This window comes from Neoarius graeffei, chromosome 7 (genome assembly GCF_027579695.1).
Source record: "Neoarius graeffei isolate fNeoGra1 chromosome 7, fNeoGra1.pri, whole genome shotgun sequence".
Classification (NCBI taxonomy): Eukaryota; Metazoa; Chordata; class Actinopteri; order Siluriformes; family Ariidae; genus Neoarius; species Neoarius graeffei.
In genome coordinates, this window is record NC_083575.1 from 58,754,825 (window position 1) to 58,767,067 (window position 12,243).

Sequence of the window (12,243 nt, forward strand, 5' to 3'; positions counted from 1 at the left end):
ATGCCCATGAGGAGGAGACACTCCTTGTAGCATGGCATGTTGGCTGCTCAACCTGCTACTAGCCATGGCATTGACATCCATCACCCAGTGGTCAAGTCATTGTTTAGACAGTGGAGCTCCCCATGTCCTTTCTTAATGACAAAGAGATAATTTGACTTTGGATTGCAGGTTTCTGCCTAGGTTAAGGCAATCCCCAAATTATATGGCCACTCGTGCATTAAGACATGGTTATCGCCAAGGCATCCAACACTTTTTCCTGAGGTGATCACTAGCAAAAAGACAGTTTCAGTTTCATTTCAATTCAGTATCCTGCAATGACTCATAATGGCCGCAACTGACAATGAGTTGATTTCACATATGCAAACGAGTCCATGCATGAGCCCACCTGAGGAGCTTCCTCCCAGTCTAAATCTAAGAGCCGACACACTGTGTCAGTGCAGACAATGTCCAAACCAAGGGCTGCATCCTTTATATGGCTAATGCAAACTCATCTTTAGTGCCTGTCTTTGGCTTTTAGGGGATTCAGACATCGGTTACACGAGCGCAGGTCTTGCAGTGTGGCTCACAACCCTGCTAACTTGCCTGCTAACTGAGAATAGCGAGTGTTATAGCAGAGCTCCTTTGCATGCATGGAGCAGAGCCCCCATACTTATAGAAATGCATCAACCTGATTTTTGATGGCTTGACTGTACAACAGCCATATGTATGACAAACAATGAACATGTACCACCACAGGGAATCTGATTATAAGCGCAAGGCAACATAGCTCATAAACACTTAAGCCCTGGACAACGAAATTTGTTCCTTTATTTACATAATGATAGATGGGGTTTTTTTCCCCAGCAATTATTTTTAATTTGCTTTTTAAAAAATAACATGGGATTATTTGCTAACACATTTAAAAAATATTCATTTGGAAAATATTCATGACAGTTTCATATAAAACTAGTTAAAACAGTTTTATTAGTCGCCTAGCCTGTTGGACAATTGACAGTTTCTGTCATGTTAGATGGATGTAAGTGCAGGAAGAGGTTCATTGAAAGCATGCTAGCAAACAGATCCAAAACATAGACAAAGGCAGAGTCAAAAAAACAGGCAGTGAGGCACAGACAGGATATCAGCAGTAATAGAAGAAGAAGAAACCTTTATTTGTCACATGCACACTTCAAGCACAGTGAAATTCATCCTCTGCATTTAACCCATCTGAAGCAGTGAACACACACACACACACACACACACTCAGAGCAGTGAGGCAGCCACACCAGAGCGCCAGGGGAGCAGTCAGGGGTTCGATACCTTGCTCAAGGGCACTTCAGCCCAAGGCCGCCCCACGTCAACCTAACTGCATGTCTTTGGATTGTGGGGGAAACCAGAGCGCCCAGAGGAAACCCACACAGACACGGGGAGAACATGCAAACTCCACACAGAAAGGCCCTCGCTGGCCGCTGGGTTCAAACCCGGAACCTTCTTGCTGTGAGGCGACCGTGCTAACCACTACACCACATATTCACAGTCCAAAAACAAAAACAAGGTCAAAACCAGAAAAGCGATACAAAATACAAGGCTTTCGCAAAGTCTGTCTGTTACTGAGAGTCCTGATATGATTGCACTCTAATTAGGAAGAGGTGCATGCTAATTAGTCGTGTGCACACTTTCTAGTCTGGCTGTGCTCCGAGCTCCAAAGTGCATGGCCGTGTAAGATGTAACCAGGCAACTGTTTGGCATATCAAGCTTGATATCTGACCGTAACTATATAGTAATGATGTAAAGTGAAAGCGCTGGTTCACCGCTGTCCACCAGGCACCCAGCAGAGTCACACCATAATAAATGTCGTGGTGTTGTTTCTGGTGCATGGCATGTGGTGTCAAAGAAAGGAATAAATATGTATGCGTAATTGTGACACATATCTCATTATTGGTCTCACTGTCACAAGACAATACAGCAATTTATTGAAGTGAAATACACTACAAAATTCGATGATTCATATGCTATTATTCTATTCAAGTTGATTTTAGTGCCCTTGTAAATATTTTGCTCATACTCTCATCAGGAGCTCTGCTTTTAGGCAGTGACTAAATATCTATATTAGAGAGTGTGGTTCGTGCTAGTATTTAAGAATAGAGAATGTGGGGGTTCTCAAACGTGCTAGCAGCATGGCACCATTACATTACATTACAGGCATTTAGCAAACACTATTATCCAGAGCGATGTACAACATACCCAGACCAGCCTGGGGAGCAGTTGGGGATTAGGTGGTACTCAAGGGTACTTCAGCCATTCCTGCTGGTCCAGGGAATTGAATTGGTGACCTTTTGCACAGGCTGCTAGCCTGTCTGATTGTAGGGGATGTGGTAGTTACAAGAAAATAAAGCAAAGAAAGAATAGTCTGGTGAGGAGAATAAAGTAGGTGACCAGGCAATATTCAGTACCCCTGGTGTTTAGTAGGGGTGAAATATATTGATTAGCCATAGCATTAAAACCACCTGCCTAATATTGTGTAGGTCCTTCTTGTGCCACCAAAACAGCTCTGACCCATCAAGGCATGGACTCCACAGGACCTCTGAAGGTATGCTGTGGTATCTGGCACCAAGAGATTAGCAGCAGATCTTTTAAGTCCTGTAAATTGCGAAGTGGGGCCTCCATGGATCAGACTTGTTTGTTTAGCACATCATACAGATGTTCAATCAGATTGAGATCTGGGGAATTTGGAGGCCAAGTCAAAACCTTGAACTCTTTGTCATGTTCCTCAAACCATGTTCCTGAACAATGGCAGGGTGCATTATCCTGTTGAAAGAGGCCACTGTTATTAAGGAATACTGTTGCCATTAAGAGGTCTACTTGGTCTGCAAGAACGTTTAGGTAGGTGGTACTTGTCAAAGTAACATTCACATAAATGCCAGGACCCAAGGTTTCCCAGCAGAACATTGCCCAGAGCATCCACTCCCTCTGCCAACTTGCCTTCTTCCCATAGTGCATCCTGGTGCCATCACTTCCCCAGGTAAGTGATGTACATGCACTACATGATGTAAAAGAAAATGTAATTCATCAGACCAGGCCACCTTCTTCCACTACTTCATGGTCAAGTTTTGATGCTCACATATTCATTGTAGGTGCTTTCAGCAGTGGACAGGGGTCAGCATGGGCACTCTGACTGGTCTGCAATTATGCAGTGTCATGCACAGCAAACTGTGATGAACTGTGTGTTCTGACAACTTTCTATTATAGCTAGCATTTTTTAGCAATTTGTGCTGCATGAGCTCTTCTGTGGGATTGGACCACACAGGCTAGCCTTTGCTTCCCACATGGGTTGATGAACCTTGGGCAGCCATGACCCTGTCCCTGGTTCACTGGTTGTCCTTCCTTGGATCACTTTTGCTAGGTACTAAGCACTGCATTCCAGGAACACCCCACAAGACCTGCCATTTTGGAGATGCTCTGACTCAGTTATTTAGCCATCACAACTTGGCCTTTGTCAAAGTTGTGCAAATCATTATGCTTGCCCATTTTTCCTAGTCCAACATATCAACTTCAAAAACTGACTACTCACTTGCTGGCTAATATATCCCAACCCTTCGCAGGTGCCATTGTAACACAATAATCAATGTAATTCACCTGTCAGTGGTTTTAATCTTATGGCTGATTAATGTAGAATCTCATTTAAATGAGCTCGTATCACAGTAGAAACTCACTGTGGTCATGTGTCATGGATCTTGCTTTGTGTTTGCTTGCCTTTATTGATTTACATTAACCATATATGTCTCAAAATACCATGTCATGTCTGCTGTAGAGTAAATTGATCTCTGCTAACATAGACCTTTTAGGTTTGATTATGTGCCCTTTAAGTAAAGCTATGTAAACAATATCTTCCTATGAGAAATGTCTACAGTGTGATAAATATTTTTTACAAAATGAAGCATTTTCAGCTATGTACAGTGGTGCTTGAAAGTTTGTGAACCCTTTAGAATTTTCTATATTTCTGCATAAATAGGACCTAAAACATCATCAGATTTTCACACAAGTCCTAAAAGTAGATAAAAAGAACCCAGTTAAACAAATGAGACAAAAATATTATACTTGGTCATTTATTTATTGAGGAAAATGATCCAATATTACATATCTGTGAGTGGCAAAAGTATGTGAACCTCTAGGATTAGCAGTTAATTTGAAGGTGAAATTAGAGTCAGGTGTTTTCAATCAATGGGATGACAATCAGGTGTGAGTGGGCACCCTGTTTTATTTAAAGAACAGGGATCTATCAAAGTCTGATCTTCACAACACATGTTTGTGGAAGTGTATCATGGCACGAACAAAGGAGATTTCTGAGGACCTCAGAAAAAGCGTTGTTGATGCTCATCAGGCTGGAAAAGGTTACAAAACCATCTCTAAAGAGTTTGGACTCCACCAATCCACAGTCAGACAGATTGTGTACAAATGGAGGAAATTCAAGACCATTGCTACCCTCCCCAGGAGTGGTCGACCAACAAAGATCATTCCAAGAGCAAGGCGTGTAATGGTCGACGAGGTCACAAAGGACCCCAGGGTAACTTCTAAGCAACTGAAGGCCTCTCTCACATTGGCTAATGTTAATGTTCATGAGTCCACCATCAGGAGAACACTGAACAACAATGGTGTGCATGGCAGGGTTGCAAGGAGAAAGCCACTGCTCTCCAAAAAGAACATTGCTGCTCGTCTGCAGTTTGCTAAAGATCACGTGGACAAGCCAGAAGGCTATTGGAAAAATGTTCGTGGACGGATGAGCCCAAAATAGAACTTTTTGGTTTAAATGAGAAGCATTATGTTTGGAGAAAGGAAAACAGTGTATTCCAGCATAAGAACCTTATCCCATCTGTGAAACATGGTGGTGGTAGTATCATGGTTTGGGCCTGTTTTGCTGCATCTGGGCCAGGACGGCTTGCCATCATTGATGGAACAATGAATTCTGAATTATACCAGTGAATTCTAAAGGAAAATGTCAGGACATCTGTCCATGAACTGAATCTCAAGAGAAGGTGGGTCATGCAGCAAGACAACGACCCTAAGCACACAAGTCGTTCTACCAAAGAATGGTTAAAGAAGAATAAAGTTAATGTTTTGGAATGGCCAAGTCAAAGTCCTGACCTTAATCCAATTGAAATGTTGTGGAAGGACCTGAAGCGAGCAGTTCATGTGAGGAAACCCACCAACATCCCAGAGTTGAAGCTGTTCTGTACGGAGGAACGGGCTAAAATTCCTCCAAGCCGGTGTGCAGGACTGATCAACAGTTACCGCAAACGTTTAGTTGCAGTTATTGCTGCACAAGGGGGTCACACCAGATACTGAAAGCAAAGGTTCACATACTTTTGCCACTCACAGATATGTAATATTGGATCATTTTCCTCAATAAATAAATGACCAAGTATAATATTTTTGTCTCATTTGTTTAACTGGGTCCTCTTTATCTACTTTTAGGACTTGTGTGAAAATCTGATGATGTTTTGGGTCATATTTTTGCAGAAATATAGAACATTCTAAAGGGTTCACAAACTTTCAAGCACCACTGTATTCTACTAATGTTTATTATTTGTGTTTATTAGCTGTGAGCTACCAATTATAAGGCTCTTTTGAGAGAAACAGTTTCTTTAGTTGGGCTATCTAAAATAAATAAATACAAGTATAACTATAAGTATCCTGTTTTATTTACTGGCCCAATGTCTGCCTTTGCATCTGTGATTAGGAAAAACATGAGAATGCAGCTGAATAGCTGAGGTGCTGTCCTGAATATACACCAGTGTATTGCCTCTTTATTTTAATTGTATTTTTATTTTGGGAAAGCATGGTGAACAGGAAAAGATTCTGATGTAGCATTTATAATCACAGTGTAGTTTTCAGTCGACTTTTGGTAGTGCAGCAGTGTGTCATGACAGCACCAACATCCATTCCAGACTCCATTTCAAGAACACACCATGGTCTACAAGTATGGCTGCCAAGTACTACAACACACAAACTCTCTGATGTTCACCATCTTACTGATCGCTCACGCTTGTATACAATTACTGCTACACTAAGGACTCTCAGTCTCCATATTCATTGCAAAGTAGTGTTCAGTTTGTGCATACCTGACTTACCAAGCTTTTTTCTATTTTGTGATTGCTACTCTGGTTGATGAGCTTGGGTTTTTGTTACTTCGCCCAGGACGGAGTTCACCAGGGGGCGAGGTATTGTTTTCGGTCGGGTTTGTTTGTTGTTTTTTGTTTGTTTGTTTTGTTAATGATGTTACGGGAAAACAGCTGGACCAATCTTCACGAAACTTTCAGGATAGATGGGCATTGGTCTCAAACAGAAGCTACAAAATGTTGGGGGTCATCCAGTCAAGGTCAAGGTTTTTGTGGCTGCTACCTCATATAGAGGTGGTAGCCACTATGTCATTGTGCTGTAAGAATGTAAGAGTGTAACAATCGCACAGTACAGTGTGAGAGCAGTACAGTGTGTTCTGATTGGCTGAGAGCAGTAAGCAGTACAGTGTGTTCTGACTGGCTGAGAGCAGCAGAGAATCAGAATCAGAACCATGTTTATTGGCCAAGTATGTTCACACACAAGGTCAAGATCAAGGTCACCAAAAAGGTCAAAATCGTTTTTTCGCGATATCTTCCTTCATATTCATCATAAGTGCTACCAGGCGAGGTTTGTTTTGCCTGGCAACACTTGTTTTGTTTTGTTCTAACCTGTTTTTTTATGTTCTGGATTGTGCCCTGATTTTGATGTTTGGGGACTGACTGAACCTTTGCTTGGCTTAGACCCTGACTTTGATTCTCATTTTTTATTTGTTTGCTGGAGTTTTAAATAAACATCCTAACTTGCATGTATGTCGATTCCAGAACTGTTATCTGACACAGTGACTGTGGTGTGATCACAGACCAATGGCAGACATAGAGGTAGAGCCACAAGTCATAAGATTGAGGTGATCAGCTTATCAGAGATTGCAGCTTACACAGAGCCATTAATCAGGGCTGCCAACTTTTCAAAATTCCTTGGAGTGAGATTTTTTTTTTTTTTTTGGGGGGGGGTCGACAGCAAAATTTTTCCGCACACCATGCAGTAAGTGGGAATTTTGTATTCAGTTTGATATTCACTTGTCCCCCTGCATTCTGGTGTTTTGTTTGTGGGTCGTCCAGCTGGAGATGGGGGGGGGGGATTTTGGATTTAGTAGATGTTCCTGCATTCTGGTGGATTTTTGGAGTGGCCTGCTGTGCCATACCTACATTCTTACACACCCTGTCTTGCCAGGCCTTCAGCTTGTGGCCAACAAAAGCACCAAGTTTTGGCTTAAAAGCCCCCACACTAGAAAACTACTGATGACTGCCAATGTTCCTGTAGCCCTATAGACTTGTGTTTCAGATTTAAAGGCAAGTTCATGTTTGAAAATATTTCATCAGCTAAGCCTAAACACCTTCTGAATTGAAACTAAATGTTAAGTTTTTAATAACTGTTGCAAAAAATAAGATTGTCCCTCACTGACTATTCATTATGCATTTAAAGGCTTTCCCCACCACTGGGTTCAGCAGAAGATTGGCATGGGGAAAAATATCAACAGCAAAAGAACAAATAAAATGCTTAAACAGTAACCAAAATGTGCATGTGCTACAAGAAACATTAAAATGATTAAGTTTGAACAGTATTGAAACACAAAAAGCTGAACCTTGGCCATAGGTGGGAATGTGCACACAAAGTTGGGCTTAAAAATTGTGGTCATACTTAAATAAGCTATATTAATATATTTCTTATTAATTTATTTATTATCTCTGTTTCTTATTAGTAATAGAGCATTCATCAGGGCCTGTTATCTGACAAATATTCTCTACCTGTCTTGCCCTCTTTGAAACCCTGTCTCCTCAATATATTGTTCTCTGTCTTTTTTTTAATTATTCACAAGTTCAAGTTCTTTGATATTACAGGTGACCATGCTTTATTTACTTTAACTGAGCAATTACGTACATCATAAATAATTAAAAGTAAATACCCTGTAAATAAACAATAGGTATGGTGGCTAATGGCTCTTCTTGCATTTGTAATATTATCTCTTACTTGCTTTATTTTACAACATTTCCAGTATGGCTTCAAATAAAGTCATAAAGTATGATAACATACAGTAAACAAACTAAAAATGCACCTTAATAAACGTGTGCTAAGGAGGTGCTCTCCCGTGCTGCTTGTTGGGGAAGATAGAGGCTGTGGCACGGCAGGAGGCCTATAATGATTTAGCATGCCTAGTACACAGCTCTCGATATGGCATTAAATATTCTCACAACACTTATAGGCTAAAATGATTCAGAAACTTTATATAAGTTCATAATTATGCCAGTAAGACCAGACATTGGCGTGCATATGTACAAACCTGTCTGAGACACCCGTCTTCAACTCAGATACCTTCTTCTCTCTCCTCTTCCTCTAAATTGACGGTAGGCAATTATCCAACTTCCGGCGAGTGCAGCATCATTAGATGCGCCACCTACCATAGGGGAGTGTGTACAGAAGGGAACACCTCTCTGCCTGTTTAGCCGTGCGTAAGGCGTAATTGATCGATCGCGAGTGGTTGGCGCGACACAATGGGTAGCCTAGATCAGATAGATAAACTAGATTTTTTTTCTAGCGTGAGAAATTGGAGGTATGGCGTGTGAGCGTGTGAAGACAATCAAATGCATGTGTCTCACGCTCATTGCGTGAGAGTTGGCAGCCCAGCATTAATGTCATTTCCATTGCCAGGATCAACAACAAAACTCAAGAAGTGCCATCATATGTTACCTTGATTAATAGTACTAAATAGTAGTTGTGCCAGAATAGTTTGCTTCAATATGTTACATAAGAGCCATTCCACCGAATCGGTGCCATTTCCGTCCCTAGAAAATTATATGTATAAATGCACATAAAAATGTACTTTAAAATACATTTCCTTATTACGCAGAATGTCCTGCACATTGATCTGATTTCAAATTTAAGATATATAATTGTAAGGGTTAATAAAAACTACCTAAAACACTGAAAAATAGCATGTGTTACCTGTCCCCGCACTCTAACGTTATACTTAACTATGAAATATTATGATTAAAATCCTTCAGAAACAGTATTTCTTTTGCACTGTTGTGTGACTCCATATCCTATCCATGGTTTAAATATTTTTTTTCATAAGAAATCTACAATATCTTAATTAAAATACACATTTTAGTCATGTCCCTGGGTTTTCACTCAGTCCTGTTACCCAAACATATTACCCCATCTGATAAATTTGGAACATTCCATAAATCATATGCTCAACAGGAAGTTACATCAGTTGTGTCTTCTGAAGGCCATGGGAAGACCAAAAGTTAGTTCTCTCATTTACTTTTCTGTATATTTGATGATTTTTTAACTTTGACTGATAAGGTCAATGTCAACATACTGTCCTGTTACTTACATTATTTCTTAGATGATATTTGTTTATTTTAAAAATACAGATTTTTGGTAAATCACTAGAATGTGCTAAGTGTGGTCATGCTATTAGCGATGACACCATGTGGCTTAATTCCATGTATTAGCTAATCCTAGGCTAAAAACTCAGTCCTGTTACTTTCAGAGTTTTGGTAACAGGACTGAAAAAATGCAGCCATCTTTGACTTCCAAACCTTGTAACGTAGCCTGAGGTTGACCAATACACATTTTGAATAGTTAAATATGGTTGTTATTATAATCAGTGTTGAAAAGATCTCATCTCATTATCTCTAGCCGCTTTATCCTTCTACAGGGTCGCAGGCAAGCTGGAGCCTATCCCAGCTGACTACGGGCGAAAGGCGGGGTACACCCTGGACAAGTCGCCAGGTCATCACAGGGCTGAAAAGATATAACAAATTAAGTTTAATTTGGGAGTGATACAACAAGCAAATGGCACCCATTCGGTGGAATGTCCCATAAGTGGCTTGTTATATTTTCTTATGGGAGTAACACTGTCTCTGAAATCAAGGAGGATGGTTTCTATTCAGAACAAGTAGACAGTTTTCTGTACTTGTTTCCTCACCATAGCAAAGTCATCACCTCATGAACATGATTCCACATGGTTAGCCTAAAAAAAATCCCCACTATGGCACACTTGTCCTCTTGCCATTATCATCAACCTGAGTGGCCCAGGTGGCCTGGCAGTCCTCCATTTATTTGTAAAACGACAGTTACAGATGTACACTTTTATTCTACTTCCTTACATTCCAAACCACCAGGGTAGATTCTTTCTAAACTAGTGGAAGATGTATTTTAAAGTCATCAGGAAGGTTCATCGCACATCCTGATAGTGCATCTAAGCAGGCTTCTTAAATAGCATTGATATCATACTTTACTAAAGATCACAATTGCTCCATGTGTTGACATTATTTTTTTTTATCGAGGATGAGAACCACTCAGACTAATCACAGAGGACTGTGATGAAAGGACATTCAGTCTATAGAATCTGGTGCAGGTAGATGGTGAGTTTGACATCACCAATTCACAAATATCATTAATGGTACTCCTTTTAGTGCCGCCTGTGGGTAACCATAGTGCACATTAAATGTTTCTATTGGAAAAAGGTACATCTTGACTTGTGTTCAGGTCTGCTTGCATTGTTCTGGGAGTAAACAGTGTAGATTTATGTGCAAAATGTCAGCAGCTTGTACCACTTGTGCAACCACTGGTCTCTTTAATGGTTTGATCTCCAGCTGAGGGCTTCTGTAACTGCCATTGCAGCCAGTTGCCATTTTGTCACATCAGGCCTTCAGTGTGCTCTTGGATGTGTATAAAAGCTCTTTAATGAAATTGGTGCATTGTGGAATACCCAAGGACAGACATGCTATAAAGTGGGTTAGGCATTTTCTCAATTGTATTGAGTACAGGATCCAGCTTTACCAAAGCAGCTTTAACACTAGCCTATAAAGTATGCACTACCACTACTGCACTGTACCCACCTTCTAACAACTTTTAATGAAGCATAATATGTTGGGGGTTTTTTGTGCTTATTTGAGGCTAATTTTGAATAACTGTTCACCTAGAACACAGAAATTCCAAACCAGGATAATACAACCCCAGTTCCAAAAAAAAGTTGGGATGCCGTGTAAAACATAAATAAAAACAGAATGCATCCATCCATTATCTATTGAGGTATTTCACCTGATGTCACAGGGTCACGTGACGCCCCGGTGTCCGCCATTTTGAAGGTCAAGCTAGCTAATGTCAACAACATAGTAGCTAGTATGTTACTGTAGCAGCTCCGAGTGCGCTGCTTAATTTGAGGGGGAGCAAGCCGGAGTGCGCTCCGGAACCTTGGCCGGAGCACTCCGGGAGCAAGCCGGAGCGCGCTGCTTAATTTGAGGGGGAGCAAGCCGGAGCGCGCTCCGGCAGCTATTTACACTGGATCTGGTGTAAATAGCTGCCGGATCATAATTACAGTAAACTAGTAAATACAGTAAAGGAAAAACTTGAGACTGAAAGGTTTTAACAGTCATCCAAATGACTGAACGCAAGCATTGCTACAGTAACATACTAGCTACTATGTTGTTGACATTAGCTAGTGCTAACAGCTAGCTGCTAGTACACTGCTACAACACAGACACCGACCCTAATAATACAGTTCTTGGTCATTGCCTGGTAACAGCAAATTTATAACGGGCCATGTCTCAACAGACTAAGAAGTTATTTCAATGACATTTAATAACATTTTGTTTATCCTGAGGACCGAAAGTAAATGAAAATGTGAACAAACCTTAGCAGTAATAAGATGGTGACCACCGGCTCCAGGGACGACCTACTGATGTAGGCATGTTACCCAGCCTGACACAAAATATTTGTAGGCATCCAAACTCTTATACGCTTTCAGATCAATACCTGTGTATGGCGATGGGTTTTTAACGACATAGGTATACAGAGCATGTGGGCCGAAGTCAGGTAAAGACGAGGGCTTCGTGTACTTCCGTACGTCAGTGAACAATCCTGGTGGAAGCAGGTAAACGTAGTTCTCTAAGCCTGCTAACCTCAATTTTTGCAAATACCTCTCCCTCTGCTCGCCCTGTAAATGCCCTACGTCGCTGGATAGTGAAGGTGTTTTCTGCATCTCGCTCCTTTTTCTTTTATGTTTTTTGTTTGTCGCCTTCCTCGCATTCAAACTGATTCGAGCCGTGACGTCCAAAATGGCAGCCTAACAATGCATCACATGACTTGGTCACGTGGGTGAAAAACCTCAATAGCCTATCCTGTCCTACAGGGTCGCAGGCA